General features: G+C 51.1%; 1 protein-coding gene across 7 annotated transcripts in view; it reads left to right on the plus strand.

The window, feature by feature from the left end:
• Window positions 1-3,163: 3,163 nt before the first annotated feature.
• Window positions 3,164-15,262, plus strand: part of CHD7 (chromodomain helicase DNA binding protein 7) — a 131,784-nt gene continuing 119,685 nt past the window's right edge. For 4 of the 7 annotated variants that reach the window (XM_065668336.1, XM_065668342.1, XM_065668341.1 and 1 more), the window contains exon 1: window positions 3,164-3,615. The gene's annotated coding sequence lies outside the window, so the exon portion shown is untranslated. Of the gene's footprint in view, window positions 3,616-5,561; window positions 5,700-5,815; window positions 5,920-15,262 lie in introns of those variants that run through there. The other 3 variants (XM_065668337.1, XM_065668338.1, XM_065668339.1) reach the window with 2 other exon arrangements.

The following is a 15,262-nucleotide window of genomic DNA, read 5'->3' on the forward strand; positions in this document are numbered from 1 at the left end:
GTACTTCCTATGGAGTACATTAATGTATCTCTTCATAATTATGTCTGTCATACACAGTGACTTGCTCAGCTTTACACAAACTATCCCCACCTTGAAAGTTCACCTAGTTAGTTAGGTGAAGCTGGCGCTTTGCTGGGTTCGGTTCGGACGCATGCCCTTGCTCTGCAACTGCTGTTGAAATTCTCAGCCGGTAATGCAAATTCTTTCTAATCGGGGAGCCAAATGGCTGCCTGCATCAGATGGAGTACTCTGTCCCAACAGCACACAAAGGCTTGGGTAGCTACAAGTGAATTTTCATCCCTGTCATCTCTTGGATATTTTAATAAGCTGTTACCAATAAAGTTAATCATGGAGCCTGCCGTGTTGCTGTTTCCTCACTCTCCTACGTCGCTGCGAAGCGCCTGTTGATAACTTGGGGAGTTACAGCTTTCTCCTTGGGGACTGGCTGAAGCACGAGTTAAGGTTTCAAAACGTTTTCCTCCATAGCAGCTACGCAATGATGTGTTTCATCCGGGGCTGGCATGACCGTCCAGTATGTGTGTGTGAGCATGTGCTGCCCCGGCTCTACCTCCCACCCTGGCCACGCTCTTCCTTACGCTCCGTGTCCCGCTGCTGCCCGGGAGCCGGAGCGCGGCTGTAATTCTCCCCACGCTGTGAAAGTGCCGTTTGTGGATTCTGTTTCTTCTCATGTTGGAGAAGGCTGGGAGACTCCCTTCACGTTTTTATTACCCGAGTAGCGAGCCAGCTGATTTCATAGGCTGCAGCCTGAGGATGATTTATGGGACCCGAGGAGCTGGTTCTGTGCCTTCAGCAAGAGACTGGTGCGGTTTTATTCCCTTGGAGCAAATACCTAAGTACCCACATGTGTCCCCCCTCGTTGCTGGTGCCAGGCTAAAATCCTCCTTTTTTCAAGGAATGCTGCATTTCTTTGGTTGCCTCACCCTCTCGCCACAATGTTCTTCAAACACTTTTCACGCTCGGAAGCTTTGCAATCTGATTTCTGCTCAACAAGAAACTGAAACAAGTTCTAGAGGGAGCAGCAGCGATCTGCTGGCAGTTGGTCTCAGAATGAGTTTCTCTTGCCCCTAAATCTTGGAGAAGTTATGTCTTTGAAAGCAAGGGGAGTTCGGAGCGAGCTTACACCACGCCAGGGCACTTGGCTGCTGGGTGAGGGGCACAGATAAGTGATGCACACAGAAAACCAGGCTCCCGGGGAAGTGTTTCTGGGCTGTTTACTCTCTGGTCTGTCAACACGCTGGGAAAGAGAATAGAAGCTGATTACATTTAGTGCTTTGGGAGGATCCCTGCCTCTGGGCAGGGTTGGGTTTTGGGGGGTTGCTGTTTTCTTTCTTTCTTCACAAAGTAGCAAAATGCACATTAAAAATAGAACAATCGTAAACCAAGCAAATTTGGTGAAGATGCACTCGGGGCGTGTGCTGCTTTGGTGTTGGTTTTCTTTTAAACAGGATTTCCACTTGCTCTTTTTAACTCTATGGAAGGCCATGGTGAAGAACAGGGAGCGCATTCTGCGCGCCGCCACGTGCTGTCGGCTTTCCCGGAGGTTCTTCAGCAGGAAGCAGGGGATGGTGTCACCTCCCCAGCTGCTGCCCCCTCACTGCTTCATGGCCTCTCCCACCGCAAACCGCCTCTTCTCCCAAGGAGGTGCTTTCCCCTGAAACCCGGGAGGGGCTGAGTAGGCCGGACGTGCATGACACGGTGTGGGAGAGTCCCAGGCTTCCTCTGGAGAAACCCAGAACATGATTTGGGCTGTAGCGGCCCTCGTACACCAACATGGATGCCTGGATCGATGACAGCTGATGACCCAAGAACCCAGAGGAGCTTTTGGCATCCACCTTGTCCACATCCAGCTCCTGGCTTACTCAGCGTGTGCTAAGAGAGCATAGAGGAAAGACTGTGAGAGATCTTACGAGGATGCCATCTCTCTTTCTCATTTTACGAGTGTGGGTGCAGCAAAGACCCCCAAAAAGGAGCAGGGGGACCAGGAGGGTGCTCTGCTCAGCATCACAGGAGTCTGGTTTTCCTTCTTCAACTTGCTACAGGCAGTGATGGTAAAAAGTTATCTATCTCGTCAAATGACTCGCTGAGAATTCCTGTAACATGGAGCATCTTTATGCTGGGTTTACATTTTAATCCCTTTATTCTTTCGAGATGCTGATTTAGTTTCCAGAGTGATGCAGGGAAGACTGTTGAAGAGTGGTAATCACCTTTTTTGGTGGGATTTGTCTGATTTACTTACGGAATGAGTTTCTTTCGGTTTGTATCACGGATTTGAACGCACAGCCTACAAACGTGACAGCACTTGGACTCGGCAGCCCTCCTGGTCCCGGTCCCGGGGCGGCGGGGGACACACACACACACACACACAAACACACACCCGGCTGCTGCCGCGGGCGGTCAGCACTTAATGGCCGCTTCCCTTTGCGAACCCGACCCGCTCGGGACAAAGTCCACCCTACCTCGCGGACTGCAGCGGTCCTGCCCTTGTCCCGCCCCGCCTGCCCCTGCGGCGAGGCGCGGGCGTGTGGGGGCGCGGTGGCCGTGCCCCGCGCGGCCGGGGGCAGCGGGTGCGGGGCAGGCCGCGGGGGGCCGGCCGGGCGCCCGGGGCTCCCTCGGTTCCACTTCGCCCCGCGTTTGGGAAGTTGGACGCGCGGCGGTGACACCCCCCCCCCCCCCCCGCCACCGCCGCGCTTCACCGGGAGTTTCCCTGGGAGGGCCCGGCGCTGGCCCCGCGGGGCTCTGCGTGCGTGGCCCCGTGTGTCCCCCATCCCGGTCACCGTCAGGCGGGGCGGCGCACGGAAGGCGCCGTGCTCCGCGGCGGCAGCGCTTCCTCGCCCGTCGGGGAGCTGCGGGTGCTGGCGCGGAGGTTTGTGACCCCCGCACCCCTCCCCCTCCCGACACGGTGCGTTTCGGGGCTTTTTTTCCTCTTTTTTCCCCTCTTTTTTCTTTCTCTTTTTTTCCTCCTCCCCCCCCCCCCGCTTGCATAAATTATGCCGGGCGGGGCTGTGACGTCGCGAGGGGGCGGGGCGCGCGCGGCGCTCGCCCCCGGGGAGGGGGCGGTGTCGGGGGCGCGCCTTGTGGCGGCGGAGGGAGGGGGAAGGCGGGAGGCGGTGGCGGGGCGGGCGGCGCAGGGGGCGGCCGCCGCCTGGCTGGTGTCGCGCTCGGCTCGGCTCCGGCAGGCGCGCTCGCTCGCTCGCTCGCTCGGGAACTATCGGATTAAACTTGAATCGAGTGAAATTACACAAAGGAGCGAAGCGGAGCCGGGACCCGGCGGAGACCCCCCCAAACTACCCGAGACCCGCGCTGACCCTTCCTCTCTCCCTCCCCTCCCTTCCACCCCTCCTCCGCCCGCCCGCCCCGGTCAGGGATCCCCCTCCTCCCCTCTTAGCCCAGCCCCGGTGCGAGCGAGCAACTCCGTGCGTCTGTGTGTGTGTGTGCGCGCGTGTGTGTGTGTGCGAGACCCGCACCCCGCCTCGCCCCCCCCGGCCGGCGGCACCAACTCCGGAGCGTGTCCCCTCCTCCTCCCCGGCCCCTCAGCGGAGGGCAGCGAGGGAGCGAGCGGGGGACACCGGTCCCCGACGGCTACGCACCGGCCCGGTGAGTGACCCCGCACCTCGCTGGGCGCGGAGGGAGGGAGGAAGGGAGGGAAGGAAGAAGGGAGGGCGGCCGCCGGCCATGGAGCCGGGGACCGGCGGCAGGTCTCGTCCCCGACGGAGAGGAGCGGCGCGGAGCAGGGTGCTCGCTGCCATGGGGGGGGGGTGGTGGTGGTGGTGGTGGTGGGGGCAGATGTTGCGCCCGGCCGCGGCCCCGGGCGAGGCGGGGCGGGGGGGGTGGTGTGTCTCAGCGGGGCACTTCCCCGGGTGTAAATGGCTTTTTGTTGTGCTGCGGCCGGCCGGCCGCCTGCCTCGCCTCGGGGGAGGGGAGGGCGCCGGGGAGCGGGGAGCCGGAGCGGCGGCGCCCCTTCCCCTTCGCTTCCCTTCTCCCTCTCCGCCCCCCCCCCCCCCGCCCCCCCCGCCCCGCTCCGCAAGTTTGGAGGGTGACTGGAAATCCGGTAAAAGTTGATGGGAGCGGCGCGGCGGGGCCCGGCGCCGGCCGGGGTGGCGGCGGGAGCGCTTCCCCCGCTGACCACGCTGACGGCTCCCGGCGGCCGCGGCGGCACAACAAGCGCTAACAAAGTGAGGGCGCTTCCCCGCCGCGCACGGCCCGGCCCGGCCCGGCTCGGCTCAACCCGGCGCAGCCCCGCCCGCCGCCGCCGCCGCCGCGCACCCCGCTCCGCGCTGGCACATGGGTCGCGGGGGCCGGGGTCGGGCCGCAGCGGGGGCACCCCCGGCGGAGGCCGGGCGGTGGGTGGCGGCGGGCGGCAGGAAGGCGGGCGGGGAGGGAGGAGGAGAAGGAGGAGGAGGAGGAGGGAGGCGGGAGCACGAGGTGCCGCTCCGGCCGCCGGTGCGTGCGGCGGGGGAATCGTCCTGCCCCGGCTGCACCGGGAAAGGGGCGGAGGGGGGGGGGGGGGGGGTGCGCGCTTCGGCGGCCGGAGAAGAAAGGGGAAAGGGGAGGGAGGGGACGCGCAGGGAGAACGGTACCGAGGGCAGCCGGAGCGGGGACGGCGGGCGCCGCATAATAGGGGCTTCACCCCGTCGGGCACCTCGCTCCGCGGGGCCGCGGCGGCGCACATGGGGTCGGGGCCGGGGTGCTGCCCTCTTCCCCCCACCCGCCCGTTTCCCTTCACACACACACCCCCCCCCCCCCCCCTCCAGCCCCGTTCCGGGCCATTTTGAGGGTGAGCGGAAAAAGGTGGTTTGAGGCCAAGCGGTCAGAGCGGGGCGGGGGCAGCGGGGCCGGCGGTGCGTGCGGGGAGCGGGCAGCGCGTGAGTGTGCGTGTGCGCGCGTGAGTGTGTGTGTGTGTGTGTGTGTGTGTGTGCGGTGGCGGGGGGAGGGGGGCAGGGTAGCGAGTGAGTCTGAGGGAGAAGGCGCTGCAGGCAATGAGCAGCCATCATCATTACGTTGCCGTCGTTTATACCGGTAGCGTTAAACCGGGGGACGCGGCTTCATTCACACACCACCACCACCACCCCCCCCGCAACGCCCCGCGGAGCGGCCCTGCCCCGGCGGGTGGGTGGGTGGGTGCCGGGTGGGGGGTGTGTGGGGGTTAGGGGGTGGCGGTGGGGCTGGCGCTGGGAATGGAGCCGGTTTCCTGCGCCGGCCCCGGCACCCCGCTCACGGCCGGGTTGAAAGTAGTTGTTTTTTAAACAGACAATGGACAAAAGGAAAGTCGCGGTGCCCGGGAGTTCCCTGCCCATCCCAGCGGCCGCCCGGCGCCCCGCGCAACTCGCCCGCACTTACCCACTTTCCGCCTTTGTTTTCGTTTGGGAAGGGGCTGAGCGTGCTCCCAACTCCGGGAAGCGGCGGTTTCTCCGTTTGCGAGACCCTTCCCTTTTTTTTTTTTTTTTTTTTTTTTTTTTTTTTTTTTTTGTTCCCCCTTTTCTCCTCTCCCCCCCGCCCCCCATCCTCATCCCCCTTGGCCTTCCGCGGGTTCTGACCCGGGCAATACCCGAATCCCCCGATGCGATAAGTTTGTTTCTGTGTCGATGTGCGCCTCGGTTTTACTTTCATCAGAGCCGATCGCGAGCTGTGTTTATCCTGGAAGATGGCTTTCGGGAGAATGTGTTTGCCTTGTGTTTGTGGTTTGTTTCTTTTTCGCCCCCCCTCCCTTTTTTCCTTCTCTCCCGTGGCACACGGGGCTGGCGGCGATGCAAACAAGCAAGTTGAACAAAAAATGTTTCTGTTCGTTTCCTCACAGATCATCCATTCTAACGACGGCAAAAAAATCTTAATGACTATGACCTTAGCAGCATGGGTAGCTGGTTTACCCCAATTATAAACCCCGTTAGTTTGCGGTAATGTGTGAGTATCAATATATAATTCATATTAAAAAGCATGATCGGTAATTATCGCTATCGCCATTATTATTTTTGTTCTAAAAGTTGAAACCCATCGTTTCCCGACGAGAGCGCTGCATCTGTCGCTTGGAGTGTTTTTGTCTCGCTGTTGCACAACAGAGGCTCTCTAGTCTTTAACCTAAAATGGCAGCTTTAATTTGACTGGGGCCCATTCATTGACAATGATAATAAAAAGGCTGAAAGCTAAATGTAGCTGGATGCTTGGGGCACGTTTGCAGAACTCTCTCCTTTTTCACTGCTGGGCGCTGCTAAGAGAGGAACTTGGGAGCTCTCTAGTTTCTAGCCTCAAAGTTTCACACACTTTTATTAATTAAAGAGAAAGAAGAAGAAGGAAAGGGCACAAATCGCGTTGCTCTGAGTAACCCCATTCTAGACGGCAGGGCTGGCTGCTGACAAACTTAACGGTGAGGAGATAGTTAGGGACGGCTTCTTCCCTTGCGAGAGCTCTGCCTTTTTAACAGCGGCGCAACAAACCCAGTAATGCCTTTTAAAATGAGGCAGCGGTGCCAGGGAAAATTAACCATTTGTTTCTGAGGCTGGTAACAGGTGATCGGAACAATCGGAACATTCTGTTCCTGCTCCTGTCTCCGGCTACTAGAAGCGGGAACACTGCTTGTTTCTTCTGGTTTGGTGTGAATGTGCTCGGGGTTTCGCAGTAATCCTGTCGACAGTGTGCTGTTCACTAGGAGAAAACCGCAACTGCTGGGGAAGATTAGTTACTTCTTGTGTGAGGAATCATCTAAAGTTTGAAACACTTCTATAAATCAGAGTATCCCCTGCCACCAGCATAGGAAGATGCCACAGATTCACACACCGCCTGTGCTGCTTTTCCATCAGCCCAGGCTGCTTATTCTCAGTCTCTCTTGAGCTTTTTTAAAACAAGAACTACATAAAGATCATTGTGAAAGCTGCAGAACAGGCTCTTGGATGAGCGTTAAAAGCTTGTGATTGCAAGTTTAACTGAATTAGTGATTCACTGGTACTAATTGGATAATCATATTTGACCAAATATCTTGCTGAATATTTAACAATGTAATGATATTTCTGTTATTCCTTGTGCATCCCGGTTCGGTTAATTAAACAGCAGAAAAAAACTTCCTCAGATTCAAAACCCAAAACGATTTTATTGCTGCTTCAGTAATCAGGGAAAGTTTTGGTTGTAGGTGAAGATTGCTCAGTTCTTTTGAGGGAAAAATAGCTATTTCTAAGGACGTGGTGCTGTAGAAATGCCAGTCAAAATGAGGTTTAGCGGAATACTCTCGCTGTTGGAGTCAAAACTCTGTGCAGGCAGGATAGATCTGAGTTGTAACCATTTTCGTCTGAATTTGGTTAATGTGGAAACCCGAAGGGTTAGGTGGAAGGAGCGCTGTAAAGGCTTCCTAGCCCACATAGAGGGGTCCGTTAACCAGAGTATAGCTTTTTCCATGCAAGTTACTTGCTGGCTTTGCACTGAAAAGCTTCTGATGAACATTCATGGTATTTCCCATTAACGTTCAGGTAGTGTTAGGACTTCATAAGATGTAAAATGAGTTATTTGTGAGTAGAGGTGAAACACACCGATGGTGGAGTGCTGAAGAAGGGGATGTACTGCTGGGTCTGGGCTTGGCACGCGTGGTCCTGCCCTTCCGTGGCGTGGAGGGGAGGCTGTGTCTGTGCCCCGTGCCCTGGCCTAGGCCCTTGGCTGGAGCAGAATCTGCAGTGTAAGAATACAGCATGGACTTAAACACCTTAACAGCTGGACTCAGGCACGGTTTTCTGTATAGGTGGAGAATCTGAGTAACGGGAACTTTGAAGGTTTTCAAAGAGCTGCTGAAATCTCGTAGCACGACTCTGCCTGTGGTTTGCCGTACCCGTGGCATCCTGTAGCAGAGGGCAGCTGGGGTTTTTGTTTTGTTTAGCACATGGCACGATACATCAGGGTTGTTGAGGTGGGAGGAGGAGGAGAAAAGTAACCAGAAAGGGTAGAAATAAGGCACAGGACTCAAGGCAGCACGTTTGACTCCAGCCCTTATTTCCTGTTCATTGTATTTTAACATTCGTTTTCAGAGGAGGAAGCATTTAGAACCTGCTTGTTGGTGTCTGTTCCCGTGAATCCGGCGTCATTCCAATAAACCCGTGTTGCTAGCGAGGACACAGGCAACTGCATGATGAGTGGTGTGTGCCCGAACTTCCTCCTTCCCCCCCAGTTCCCTCAAATCCTGACTTCTGAGCCCTTTTGTACTTGTCTACTATGTACAGATCACTAAGTGCTCAGATTTATGAGCTGATTAACTGATGCCTGCAAGTAACATGGGTGATACTTTTATGTTCCCTGTGCACGAGAAAACTGCAGATTTTGGTAAATAATTAAACTGTCTCCTTTACAAATGAGCCTTTTCTGTGTAGGTGAGGCTTTAGATTTCACTTTTCCAACAGAAAAGTTGCTGTATAAATTTACTGCATCTATTTAGCTTCATCATTAACGTCATCGTTTATCATCATTTATTTTTCTGTGAGTAGCTTGTTTGTATAAAACCCACTGGATTTTAATGGAGGAAGGTCTCAAATATTGCCTGTATTTTGGCAGCGATAAAAAGGCGAAGGGAAGCTCTGCGTGTACTTTACTTTTAGAGCTCTTTCAGAGGAAGGAGTGAGGTACAATATGCAGAAACATTCCATGTTTTTATTAGGATTCAGGATAACGACACCTGATGGAAGAGTTTTCCTCTTGATTTCTTTCCGCCTGCAGAATCTAACTGTTAACTTTTAGTGGCTCGTTTCTTACCTGGGATCAGTGCTGGTGGACATGCCACATCGCGGTTGCACAGTTGGAAAATGAGGTTGGAAGGCACGATGCGAAGAAGAAGGAGGCTGTGACCTAAATGACACACTCCAAGCACCTGAATATGGCAACAAAGCTCTTCAGATATTCTGAAGTATGCAAAAGCTGATTAGCTCTTTGCTTCCAACATTGTGACTTTTCAAGGATGTAGACACGCACCTAGAAGAAGTCAAGTCAAACCCAAGGATCTCTATGCTGTTGGGTTCTCTTGTTTCATGAATGCCACTCAGTAGTGGTTTCTATTTAATTAAGGAAAGATTTCTTACTTAATTTAAGCATTTTCATTTAGAAGTTGCAATTCAGTAGAAGAGTGCTAATTATCCAGTAAGCCACTGTATTAGCAGAGCATCGTAACACATGACATTGAAAGCTTATTGGCGTATAGGAACTAACCCGAAGCCCTTGCTGTCATGGTGTAGGGCTTGCTGTGCTCTGGAGTGACCTATATAGCTATTTTGGGTGTGGTTTTGCTTGGCTTCCGTGGGAGCTGCGTCCAGCCTTGCCCTGACACAGACAGTTGCTGTGATGGGAGGGCCTTGAGGGGAATGGAGGGGAATGAATAACTTGGAGAATCAATTGTCTGGAAAAGGTCATCACAGCCAAAATGTCTCCTCCTTCTAATGGTCCTGAGAGGGAAGTTAAGTCTCATGTGTGCAGTCCTGATCCCAGAGATGCTGCTGCTCAGGCCTCATTTAAATACGGGCTGGTGATGATGGTGACCAGGGCAGCAACTTACCTGCCTGGGTGTAGTTGGCATATGGAGAATCCAGTGCTGGGTAGTTTTGGAAGCACTTCAGTTTTGATGGCCCTGAGCTGCTTTTTAAGCCATTCTTTAGAACTGTCTGTTCACTGCTGGAACTCCAGCGGGTAGTTGGCTTTAAAATTTCTTCTCAGTGATTTTTTTGGGAGGAATTGGCATACTCACAGTTTATTTTGACTTCTTTCTACAAAGTAAGCATCACTTCTTAAACCATTCTATGGAGGTGTACATCAGATCTACAAAGTATGATTCCTTTTACTGCAGCAAAACCAGTCCTGCTCTGAAACCTAAACTTTCTACTTCTTTCTGTTCCTCTTTCCAGCCCTGTCCCTGCTTCCCCCACCCCCTCCAGCTTTCCCGTGGATTTTTATTCCTCTTCATCTTGTGCCTTCCCTATTGCGTTTTCAGTCTTCTTTCCAATTTATATCGCTCTCTTGTTTGCTCAGTGGAGTTGCGTTTTCTTGCCAGTCTTGGATAATTAGAACATGTTGCAAAATAAACATGCGTTTCCACTCCCAATAATACCGCTTCCTACCCAAAGTGTGGAGGATGCTTTTGTTGGTGTGGGAAGAGCTGGCTGGCTACGCTGAAGCCTGATGGAGTCTCATGTCAGACCCTGGGAGCTGCCTGGTACGGGGATGTTCAGCAGCAGAGAGTGAGATCTGGGGGTTCTTGGGTGCTGATACAGAAACACAGCTCTCATAGTTTCTCTTGCTCTGTGTGTGGAGTATTTGTGAGTGGTGGTCCTGGTCCAGGTCCAGTCTGGTCCTGTCACGCTTCGTGTGGAATGGGGATAACCACTGAGGGGTATCCCTTGCCAAACTGGGAAATTTGGGGTGTGGGGAGGAGCTTCTGTGGGGGGGTTGCGCAGCACAGGTTTGGGTATCAACAGCTGTGTGACCAGTGGTAAAGCAGATCAGAACCTGGAGCAAGGCCAAGGAGGACTTTAATAAAGGCACTTTTGTCCTGGATCTTAAAATAGGAAGCCTGTGGATTTATTTACAGGGTAAACAGGATTTGTTAAATGGGTAGTCTTTAGGTGCAATGGAATACCGGTCATTCTTTGAGAGAGAGTTCAGGGGAAAACTAACTGAACCTTAACCGAAAATTGGGATTTTAGAGGTTTAGAGATCAGTGACAGGACAAAATGAGGAGCAGAAGTTTTCATCGTAGAAAGCATTGAGATAGCGCTTTTATGGGAGAAATGTGAAACAAGCCCTTATGTGAGAGAAAGAGAGAAGTTCAGTTAAAGTCTTAGGTAGTAACAACCTGGGTGAGCTAGTGGGAAGTCCCGAGCTGATGATAACTTATTGAAAGAAGATATTCCCTGCTGCAAAGAGGATTCATTGAGATGGAAATCCAAAGCTGAAATGTTACTTCGTAAAATGGCCTAGAGCAAAGTGCGAGTTGGTCTGGACTGCAGAAAGTAACAGTTCAGTATTCCTGCGATTTGAAAAGAGGACAGCCAGCAAGGAGATGTCTGACTTTGTTCTAAGTGTCTGACAGAAGGATTGAAGAAAGGAAGGTAATGATGAGGCTAGCAGATGTTCAAAAATCACTCTGATAAGACTGAGATAAAATTGCACATAGGTGAGAGACTGGTAAATTTCAAGGATGCATCTTAATTAGTCATTTAGGGTGTAACAAATGGTTTCAGAATCTTACCTGTTCCTGAGTAGGACAGCATAGCTGAAATCCAGGAATCTGGCATCTTGGGTGACTTGCTGCTTTTACTTCTATATTTAAATGTGCATGGTGTGTTCATATGGGATCAGAAATACCTGAACAACCGTAACTGCCGTTATTAGCTTGAAGTGAGATCTAAGAATATATATATAGATGTAATACAAATTTTGACTCAGCTTTCTGGCATATATGTATGTGAGTCCTGTGGCTTTTCGAGGGTGTGCTCTGGTTTGCACTGCTATTGGACTGGAGTAGGTGCTTGTTGGTGGCTTATTGCAAGGCAGAAAGCAGGCAGGTCCTCGTCTCTGGTTCTTGGTTTGAGAGGTACTTAGACTACATTGTGGATTGCTGGGAGAACCCTGCAGGCTTCACAGGGTGTGTGGTCATGTCAGGATGGCTTAAGTGAAGGCCCTGTGTCACTGCAGCCATTGCGAGTTCAGAGATCCCTTTAAACTCCAGTGAGGGGACTTTCGCTAAGAGTGTAATTCTTGCCTCAAGTTGTTTAAACCGTGAAGAATTAAACTGAGAGTTTATAGGGAGCAGTTTAATATCTCTCTTGATTTAGGAAGGAATCATTCAGAAAGTGAGTTAAATAGGGGTCTCTGGACTGCCTCGGGAGGTAAGTCTGGGAGAGACCTGCTAAGTAATTCAGTTTATTTATCAGTACCATTACGAGGTGTCTGCTGTGCTTTGCATTCACTCAGCTCTGTGAATGGAGTACAGCCTTATTCATCCTTAGTTTAATCATCATTCTTTCACTGGGGGGAAGTGAATAAGCAGGCTTCAGTTTCACTTGCCCCCTCCTTCTCTCTTGATCTCTGCAAAGGTACGTTGTCTTTTTTCTGTACAGCAGTAAGTGAAGGCAATTACTTGCTTTAATTCTGTTATAACTTTAAAAGATCTTACTGCAAGAAAATGACATCCATTCCACCTGCATCTCTCCTTCACTACAGTTCTGCAGTAGTCCCTGGCCCTGGCCACCTTCCCTCACTGAAGTGACTCTCAGTGAAAATACTTTAGTATTTGAGCAGGATTTGAACTTTGTGGCAGCCATGCAGAAGGAAGGGGGTGTTCCATAGAAATGGCACGGCTGTTGGAAGAATCTGCTTGTTAAAGGCAGTGTTAGAACAGAAACGTGCTTTCCAACTTGGGTCTGATAATTGTTGTAGGAGGCAGTCTTAGAAGTCGTGTGTGTTAAATGTTGCACTGAAACTGAAAAGAAAAAGACAAATGGAAAGGGGGATTTTTTTGTGTGCCTTTTCACTTATCATGATTAGATTTAGAGAAGCGCTGTGGTTAAGGTGACTGAGCTCTGGAATGGCTAGTTCTCAAGGAAATAAGCTAATGCCTCGCCCCCCTGCTCCCCTCTGTCTAACCTAATGACTACTTAATTTTGGGGTGTTAAAAAAGAAAACCTTGGCTACAAAAGAGGTGGCAGGTGAAAGGAATTTCTTCCAGTGCTCCTCATGAGAAATCTCCCTTACACTGTTACTTAAAAGATTAATCTCCTTGATCTATTTCTCTCATTCCACCACCATTCCTCTTTCCCTGCCTCCCCCCCAAAAGAGAGGAAACCGGAGTGCCTGCCTCTCTAGATGAAGGTTGGTCGCCCTTTGGCTTGCTGGTGTGTGATTCCCCTGTTGAGACTGCTGCATGACTAGCAGCACAACTGGATGGTTGGGCAATGTGGATTCTTACTGTGGGAGAAACTGGACTAGTAGGGGCCCTTGGAGGCAGGTATTACAGAGCCAGCTGGGACGCAGGCTGCGTGCTCAATCTCATTCACCAGTGGGGCTTCTGTGGTCTTTCGGAGTCTTCCTTTGTGGCTCTGTCTGTATGGCAGTCACAGATCTGTGGTGTAGTCTCTGTGGCTGTCCAACATGAGGATTTTGGTAGGCAGCTGGTAAGAGGCTGAAAAACCTCTTGTCTAGTTTGATACGGTGTAACGATGGTGGTGGTGTGGGGCAGGGTGTTTTTTCTCTTCAGTGCATAGTGAAGTGAGTAGTTTCTGTTTTGAGGTGCCTCCAGGTAGGCTGTGAACTTTGAATAGCAAGGTGAGGGTTCCAACAGCTGAGCTGTCCCGTTTGCTGCTGTTGTTTGAGTGCAGTCTGGCTGTGGGAGAGACGTATTTGATAGAGGTTCACTTCCTACTTCTCAGGTGAAATGGCATGTCCATAGTAGGCGGTCCATCACAAAGCAAGGAAGAGCTCTCCATGGAGAGAGATTACTGGGCAGAAAATCTGGGAACTGGGCACCTGGACACCTTGCAACCCATTGACTTGGCTGCCTCCCTATGTATTCTTTCTCTAAGGCATGTTATTCCTTGATAGTTTTACTTGGCTATTCATGGCAACTTCAGGAGAAAAGGCAAATTGCTTGCTGTTTTCAGCTTATTGAAAGTACTTGTAGCTTTTCTTCATCATAATGCTTATTGAGATTGGTGGGCAAAAAGAAGGCAGGCTATGAAGAAATCTTCCAAGCTTTCTTTACCTTCCTCTTCCAATTGAGTTATCCTTATCTTGCTGTTGTGTTTTAATGTAAATGTGTTGTGTTTTTAAGAGCTTCTCTTTCTTCCTGCTGGAGGTTTATACTTAAATATGTATAAGAATACATGCAATTTTTTTTTTGGTACAATAAATATTTTGTAGCTCTACAGATAGCTGAAAGCTATTGAATGTCGTCTTGTGGCCCATCTAATCATTTATAAGTCAGGGTATGGTTTGAAAAACACAGTGAGCTAATTTAACCGGACATTGTTCTGAAAGGAGAAGTTTCCTCTCTGCCTTTGTCCCCCTGCACCCTTCCTCCCAACCGCATGGCTCTGCTACTTTGTTATAGCAGCAGTGCTTGTCAGGTCCTTCTGTGAACCACTTTAGTTCACTAAAATGGCAGAAAAATAACTCTGTAAAATGGAGAGCATTTTGTGGTTGTAATGAATCAAACCGGCTCATAAAAGGATCTGATGAACACCAGAGCTGGTGCTAAGGACGAGGGGGGCCGGTGGCTTGGAGAGCAGCAAGCCCTTTTCATCTTTTCATTTTGGTGGCAGTGAGCAAGTGGATTGGATCAGTTGCCAGGGAACCTTCATGGGAGAAACAGAAATAGAGTAATCATCTGTGAAGCAAAGGACACCACAAGAAGAATGTGCTGGCCTGAGTTCAAACTGATATTAAAATTTGTTTATTCTAGTGATGGTGTGGATTGCACACGATAAACAGTTTGTTAAAATTAATAACCCACTGCCCAGAAATCAGTTTTCCTCTTGAGGTACGAGAACAAAAGTCTTAAAGATTTACTGACATATAAATGGCTTGTCTGATATTTCAAATGAAAAGTAGTTAATCTCTAAAACAATTTATTTGCAGCAAAGTACATTGCTCTTGTGGTGTATGATTCTTTCCTTGGCAAGCCTGAAGTCCTCCATTAGATTCATCAGCTTTCCGAGTCAATTTGTCTCAAATTTTGTCAAATCAATGTTTAATGCAGTAGGTTCAGTTATCCAGAATTTTATCCCAAGTATCTACATTATTCCTGTTAGCTTGAGAGGGTATGAGAGCTCTTGGTTATAGGAGGTGGCTGACGCTGTTAGGTCCTGTCATAGTCTCAAGCTTTCTCATGCCAAAATGAACACACTCTTATTTAAAACTGATGAAAAAATTGCGTTGTAAGTAAAATAATAGGCTGCTTCGTTACTCCTGTGATAGCAGCCTCTTGCTCTTCTCCAGAGAGAAATGGGCAGTTTACACCGTGTGGCTTGGCAGAGGAATGAACACCTTACAGAAAACCGGGGATTCTGGCTGTAGCTTCTGCTCAAGCCACCTGCCAGCTGGAGGTGACGCTCTGAGCATAGCAGGAGCATGGCATGGGGAACTGCTTGCTTTCTGAAGAGCCCTGGCTATTCTGTAAAATCATTTGTGTAAACTGCCTGCAGTGTGACAGAAGGGCACTTCTTAGCAGGTGGACGAGTGGAACCTCTTGCTTTCCTTCCTGTTTTTCTCAAGACTTGGACAACTCTGTGTG

Source organism: Lathamus discolor, chromosome 2 (assembly GCF_037157495.1).
Source record: "Lathamus discolor isolate bLatDis1 chromosome 2, bLatDis1.hap1, whole genome shotgun sequence".
Classification (NCBI taxonomy): Eukaryota; Metazoa; Chordata; class Aves; order Psittaciformes; family Psittacidae; genus Lathamus; species Lathamus discolor.